The sequence below is a fragment of the Alligator mississippiensis genome, chromosome 12, assembly GCF_030867095.1.
Source record: "Alligator mississippiensis isolate rAllMis1 chromosome 12, rAllMis1, whole genome shotgun sequence".
Classification (NCBI taxonomy): Eukaryota; Metazoa; Chordata; order Crocodylia; family Alligatoridae; genus Alligator; species Alligator mississippiensis.
The window spans coordinates 32,338,541-32,344,865 of NC_081835.1; the positions used below are offsets into that span (position 1 = coordinate 32,338,541).

At 45.1% G+C, this 6,325-nt stretch overlaps 1 protein-coding gene across 2 annotated transcripts in view; it reads left to right on the forward strand.

The window, feature by feature from the left end:
• Window positions 1–6,325, forward strand: part of VGLL4 (vestigial like family member 4) — a 166,354-nt gene that overhangs the window by 64,552 nt on the left and 95,477 nt on the right. The window lies entirely within an intron of this gene.

Sequence of the window (6,325 nt, forward strand, 5' to 3'; positions counted from 1 at the left end):
AGTGGGAGGCTGCTGGCCTCGCCCCTTCTCTCTCCTGTGCTGCTCCCTTCCAACGTGGGGGGCGGAGCAGCAGGCCCAGGCTGATGTGGCAGAGGAGGGGAGGAGCAGGCCCGAAGGTGGGGGAGGAGCCGGCCTGCCACGGTGGCAGGGGTTGAGGAGCAGTAGACCCAGGCCGATGCTGCTGGTGGAGAGATGGGAGGAGCGGGCTCTGTTCCAGAACAGTGGCTGGGCTGTAATTACTGCACCCCACAACCTCCCGTGTCTCATGTATCAGCATCCCCATGCTTCACAATGGCAGAATCATTGAAAGAGCTTTAGTTCAAGCTCCCCTGCTGTCATTTTGAAGTGCAGGAATGCTGATACACAAGACTCTGCAGCGCTTTAATTAGAGCGGCTCTTGAAGCTGGTTTAATTAGAGCACCCCCTGCCCCCATCTCACCCTCAAGCACGTGTAAAAGTGCCATTGGAGTCTGAGATACCAGTACTTTTACACTGGTATTAATGTAATGAAAAGTGGGATATTTAGCATGTTATTTTGTCCATTATAGTTAATGGCACTAGATTTATTACTGTATCCTAGGCATGTCTGCGACAGGGTAGAAAAATACAAAGTTCATATAGATTTGTGGAACTAGTTGCTTGCAAAAGGAATAAGCGTATACCACACTCGCTGCAAAAGGCCTGCTCTCTGGTCAGCTGTGAAGGAACTCTGTTCCAGGATTCTGTCTGTACAAGACTTCTACAGGCCAGCCTTTCCCTGCCCCCTTCAGTCTATCTTGGTTTGTAAAACTAAGAGTCCAGCCCCAAAGTTACTGGTGCTGCTGCTGCTGCTGCTGTTGATAGCATAGATTAATTTCAAATTCCTGTAAGCCATGTTTAGAAAAGGCACACCCCATCTGCTACAGGAATTTGGCAGCATCACATCTTCCAAACCTGATCCCACTTGATGTAGAGTTCAGTGTTTAGGAATATTATAGTCCTAAGTAACAAAGTAGAGTTAGAATAATAGAAGAGATGTATTGTTCCAGGATCCTTGTGAAGAGGTGCTCCAATGGCTGTCTTATGATTTCAAGAACTTTGTCAGTAAATTAGCAGGTTGTACAGGTTCTGTCTGAAAAGGATATACAGACCAAGGGTGATTTTATATTTAATTGCTAGACTGAATGAAAGAGAGAGGGTGTGGTTGGGCACCTGGTGTAGAGTCAAGCAATAACTCTCTCCTGTTGCTTGAGGCAAATCCCATAACTCCTGCCTCAATTTACCTATCTGTGGAAAGGGTGTATGTAGTATTTGCCTCGGGGAGAGTTTGAATGTGTGTGTTAATAATTTTCCCGTAGAGGTTAGAAATAACACCTTATGTGCACAACAGTTTTAACATCTGCTGTCAGCATGGGAAAATGTATAATTCCTTTATAATATAACTGCCTAAATTACATAAATACTGTCCATATTATATGACCCCAGTTTAGATTGGTTTCAAGTCTCAGGCTGTCCACCCACTGTTAATGTAGAATGCCATTTTGGGAGCTGTGCTATTGTATGGAAACATTTTATTTAAATTTATTGAGTACCTAATTATCTAGCTTCAAATCTAACTCTGGGACATTAAATCTACCCTGAAAGGGATAATTTTGGTACAGCATAGTGTCTTGCACTTACTGAGCAAGACTGATTTAACACATCAGCAACTCTTAAAATTAAATGGTACTATCATTGCATAGTGTTCTGAGATTCTAGTACTGCCAACTTTTAAGCATTTCACCATCATGAGTTAGATTCTTCCCTTCCCAGAAAATTATTTTTAAAATAACGATGTTAAAAATTTGAAGTTCTTTTACTTGCCTCCTAGGTTTTTGAGTCCTCAGGGTATGGCTGAATTGAATTGGGTGCATCTACACATCTCCATACAGCAACGTAGGAATGTGCTACGTTGCTGTACGGAGCGTTACAGTGATGTAGCAATCACACGGGTCTACACATGATCAACAGCTACACAGCCATAGCGGCATGCTTCTCCGGTATAGCACACCACTACAGTGATATAGCAGCAAAATCTACCCATGAGTCGTGTGCCCGGTGCAGTAACCACCTGTAGTGCACAGTGCTTTGGTACTTCCAAAAGGAAGTATTAAAGCACGGTGTCTTAGCAACATTGCCATATGGCGATGTGTAGACATACCCATTGTAAAAGATTTTCTGTGCAATTATGAGGTTTTAATTTTTTTTTTAAAATGAAGACCGAGAAAACTAGTTTTTCACATGCCCCCAGAGAAATGGGGGTTTTAGAAAAGCTCAAGTATTATAAGTCTTTGCAACATTTTATGGAGTTGCAACATGAAGAACAAGAAAAAATAGGTAGCTTTTCAGTACTGGACTATATCTGAATTTAATGAAGTTGATACAAATAATTATCAGTGTAATGACAAAAGCTTTACATTACTGCTGCATGCATGTTGGAAGTTTACTCCTTGAATTTCAGCAAACTCCATCTCTGCTGTACTTGGTTTCCTAAAGAGACTTGTTTAAAATTCCACATAAAACAGTTTTGTTCTGGCCTTTATTTTTTAATTCAACAGTCGTGACTTTGAAATGTTAACAATCCACCGATGCATCCTGTGATTTGCATTTTGAGTAGCTACAAGTGTGGGCAAGATTTTTTGTGAAGTTACTGTGTACAAGAGGATGGTTTGTACCTCTTTTTTTCTGGCTGTGGAAGAGCTCTTCTGCCTTGCCCTATGGGTTATTTGGTAACTACATGCTGTCAATTGGTTTTGGCACAGCAACACGCAAGCCAAGGAAAGTTTGTTGAGAGCTGAAGTCAGGGCTGGTTGATCAGTTTTACAGAGTAGTGCATCAACAGAGTTCTTCTGTTTTTCTTCTTGGATAGATATATATTTAAAGGTTAAATCCACTTGCAAAATTAGAACAGAAGAGAGGCAAGGAAATAAAAATTCTAGGAGAGAACCTGTAGGAGACATAGTTTAACTTACAAAAGTATATGTTGTGCACACTGTAACTTAAGTATATACATCAACAAAATTTTGTCTTCTAAGGTAAGGCTGTCCCAAATGATGGACTGCAGACCTCGTGCAGCCCACAAAGACTTAACATACAATCCATGAGCTCCCACCTGGCTTCCTTTCCTGTCATTGCTCCTGCTACTATGGAGGCTGGTGGGCTCTGGGCTTCCAACTCTCTTCCATCTTCAGCTTAGTGGCCTGTTCCTAGGGGCAGGGCATTGTGGTGGGGTAAAGCTGCCTGTGCTTTGTGTGAAGCTGGAGGGAAAGGTGCTGGGCTACATGTGCAGCCAGGAGCAGAGCTGAGCTGGCCACAGTGAAGCGGGGGTTGTGGGGGAGGTGTAGGTTGTACTGCAGGGGCACTACAGGAGGGATGCTTCCATGGTGTACAGCCCTTGCAAGTTGTGGTCCGGGGATCTATGGCCAGTGGGGCATGTGGCCCCATGCCAGCCGAAAGCTGGACAATGCTGTTCTAGGAAATTAGGGATGTAAATATTATTGTTTTTTAATGATCAGTTTGCACCCGCTGGGCCTCGAACATCTTGTTCTGGGCTTCCTTAATTCGAGTGTTCGCCGGTACTCGCTTTGCCGTTGCAGGTGGTCTTATGGGAGTTCTTTACATGTGCTGCAAGCTGCCCCTTTCTCGCCTGCCACGACTTTGAATCTCTCACAGTGGGTGGGGCTCCGTGCAGTGCGGTTGCCCTCGTTGGACACCTGCTCCTTTGGTGTCTTCTGCAAGGCTCCACCTCCCCTATACCTTGCCCTATACCCAGCCCGGTGGGTCCCGGTCGCTTTCGTGGCCGACTTCATGCTCCCCTGATCACCCCCAAACAACAAGCCCTCCGCTCGCCTTCTTGCTTTTCTTGCTTCCACTTGACCTCAACCTCTTCTGACACAGGAAAACATAAAACACCCTTCTCTAGTCAAAACAAAGACTTAATGAATCCTAAGAAAACCACCACCACACCACTACTGGGCTTCCTTGTGGAGCACAGACAGCGCCCCTACACGTCAATTTGCTGACAGGGCCTTCTCTAAGTGACCCAGCTCTGTGGCTTCACTCCACCTGCCCAGGTTAGAGCTGTTCTCCCTCCAACTTCCTGCTATTGTGACCTTCTCTCTGGGTCTTCTCCTCGCAGCTGCCTTCTTTCTGGGTCTTCCCCACACCATTCTCCTCCCTGTGCCCTAAGCCCTCTTACCGGCTTGCCTCTTGCCTTGCCTATGGCTGGGACTCCTGTTCTGGGCACTGGCTCGCTGCCTGGTCGTCTGCTCCTTCATGGCCGGTGAGCGTAGGCTCTCCCAGCGTCTTGCAACCCTGGCTGACCCCACCCGTCGGGCTCTCTCTCGGTGTCCGCATGCCCGCCCCCCCCCCCGGGGCCGGCCCTCTTATTTCCGCCAGCCGGTGATTGGGACTGACGTCATCCGCTGGCCGCAGCTGAATAAAGGCACGGCTAATGATTCGCGCGGGCTTCCCCCGTTGTCCTTGCTTTTCCTCCCATCCTGCTGCAAATAATTTTTCTTTTTTTACTTTCGCTTTTCTTGTTCCACCCTGGCTCCTGGCCCTAGGGTTCCCCTCGTGGGCTTGGGAGCCTCCCCGGTTTGCCTCTCTCTGTGACACAGTTTTATCTCTAATTATATCAGTTAAATTGTTAGCCAATGACACATACCTAGTCCCAGCCAGGGGGTGCAGAAGCTTCAGTCGCCGATTCGATTTGGCGGAGATTTGGCCCGATTCGGTGGCCAAATCTCTGTATCTGAATCTAATCAGGAGACCCTTTAATCTCTCTGAATTGTTTCAGAGGACTCCTATTCGATTCGGAGAGATTCAGAAAGATTTGATGATTCGGACGTAGACATAGCTTTAAATGTTTTTTCTACATACCTCAAGGTACCAGGCGGCTTGTTAACGCTGAGATGGTGGGACGAATGGAGCATCCCACAAAAGCACGGGGGGTCCCCCCACTCGGTGATCTTCTGCGGGGGTACCCCGGATGCCCCCCAAACCCGGGAGGCACCAGATGCTGAGCTGAGGGGCAGGGTCCCTTGCATGCTCTGCAATGGACCCAGAACTGGACCAGACGTACTTCAGCTCTTTGGAATTCAGGGAGATCACAACAGGTCAGAATGTGTTTGACACCAGGGATAGATCCCGGAGAGGTTCAGTGGTGCAGTTGTACCCCTCTCCTTTGATTCTTCATCCCTGCAAAGTTTAAAACCAACTGCCTGGCATTGTGAGTACTGTTTCTATTTAGATAGCAGTGAGGAAGTAAATTGACTTCATGACTCATTATAATCTACCAAATTCCTTCTAAATTCTTCATTCAGGTGTTAATGACCCTCTCTCCTTTTTAATGCTCTTTATGTTCCACTAATCAAGTCATCCTTTCTTCTGTACTTCTGCTGTTTGTTAGCCATTCTTGGTAACGTAGCTTCTGTTTTACAGCCCTGCAGACTCTTTTTTTTAACTCTAGCTAAAAACAATAACTTGGGTGTGGAAATGTTAACTCAGTGAACATTAATTCAGGTATGGAAATAACTTTCAGTGAAGTGTTAGATGCACTGTTAAGATGCTCAAGAAGGCTAGATTCTGTTCTATGAATCTGAAAGGTGATGATTTAATTCTAATGACTATAAGAGTAATGAAACAAAATCTTTTGATTATTTTTGCCTAGCTTGTGATTTTATGCATAATATATGATGTAGCAAATTAATGTACATTCCAGTAAGGTTTTATTTGTTTTTGCTTCGATCTTAAACTATATAATATAGCTCTAGCCTCTAGCATATTAGTAAAGCTTCTAGTTTCTTTTTGCCTGGAGAAAAATGTGTTGTGTTACAAGGGATGATACACCACCCTCCCCTCATCTCAAAATCCTAGATCCACCCATGTTTGACACCATAGATTCCTGCTGGAAATCTCTGGGTTTATCTTGTGAATTGTGTAGGTGTTTCCATACCTAACAGTGTTTATACTGTATGGCAACCCGTAGAATCTGTAGATGCATCTTGCAGCACCCCACGATGCCATGGCACCCTGGTTGAGAATTACTGGCTTAGAGCCTGTTTTCAGAGTACTTTGCTTTATATAGCACTTGATATGTTTAATGCATAGCTCCCATTGACTTCAGTTGTAGCCCAGAGTTCTCATTCCTTTTAGGCACCCAGAAAATAAAGAAACCCATTTTTTTGTTATGACTTACGTAATTCAGTTACATAATTACTAGCAAGGAAAGAATTAAGTTCTCCATGGAAGAATTCAGCTGTCTAAACCTTAACTATTATCTCTTCCTGCAGTTCTCCCCTGCCTC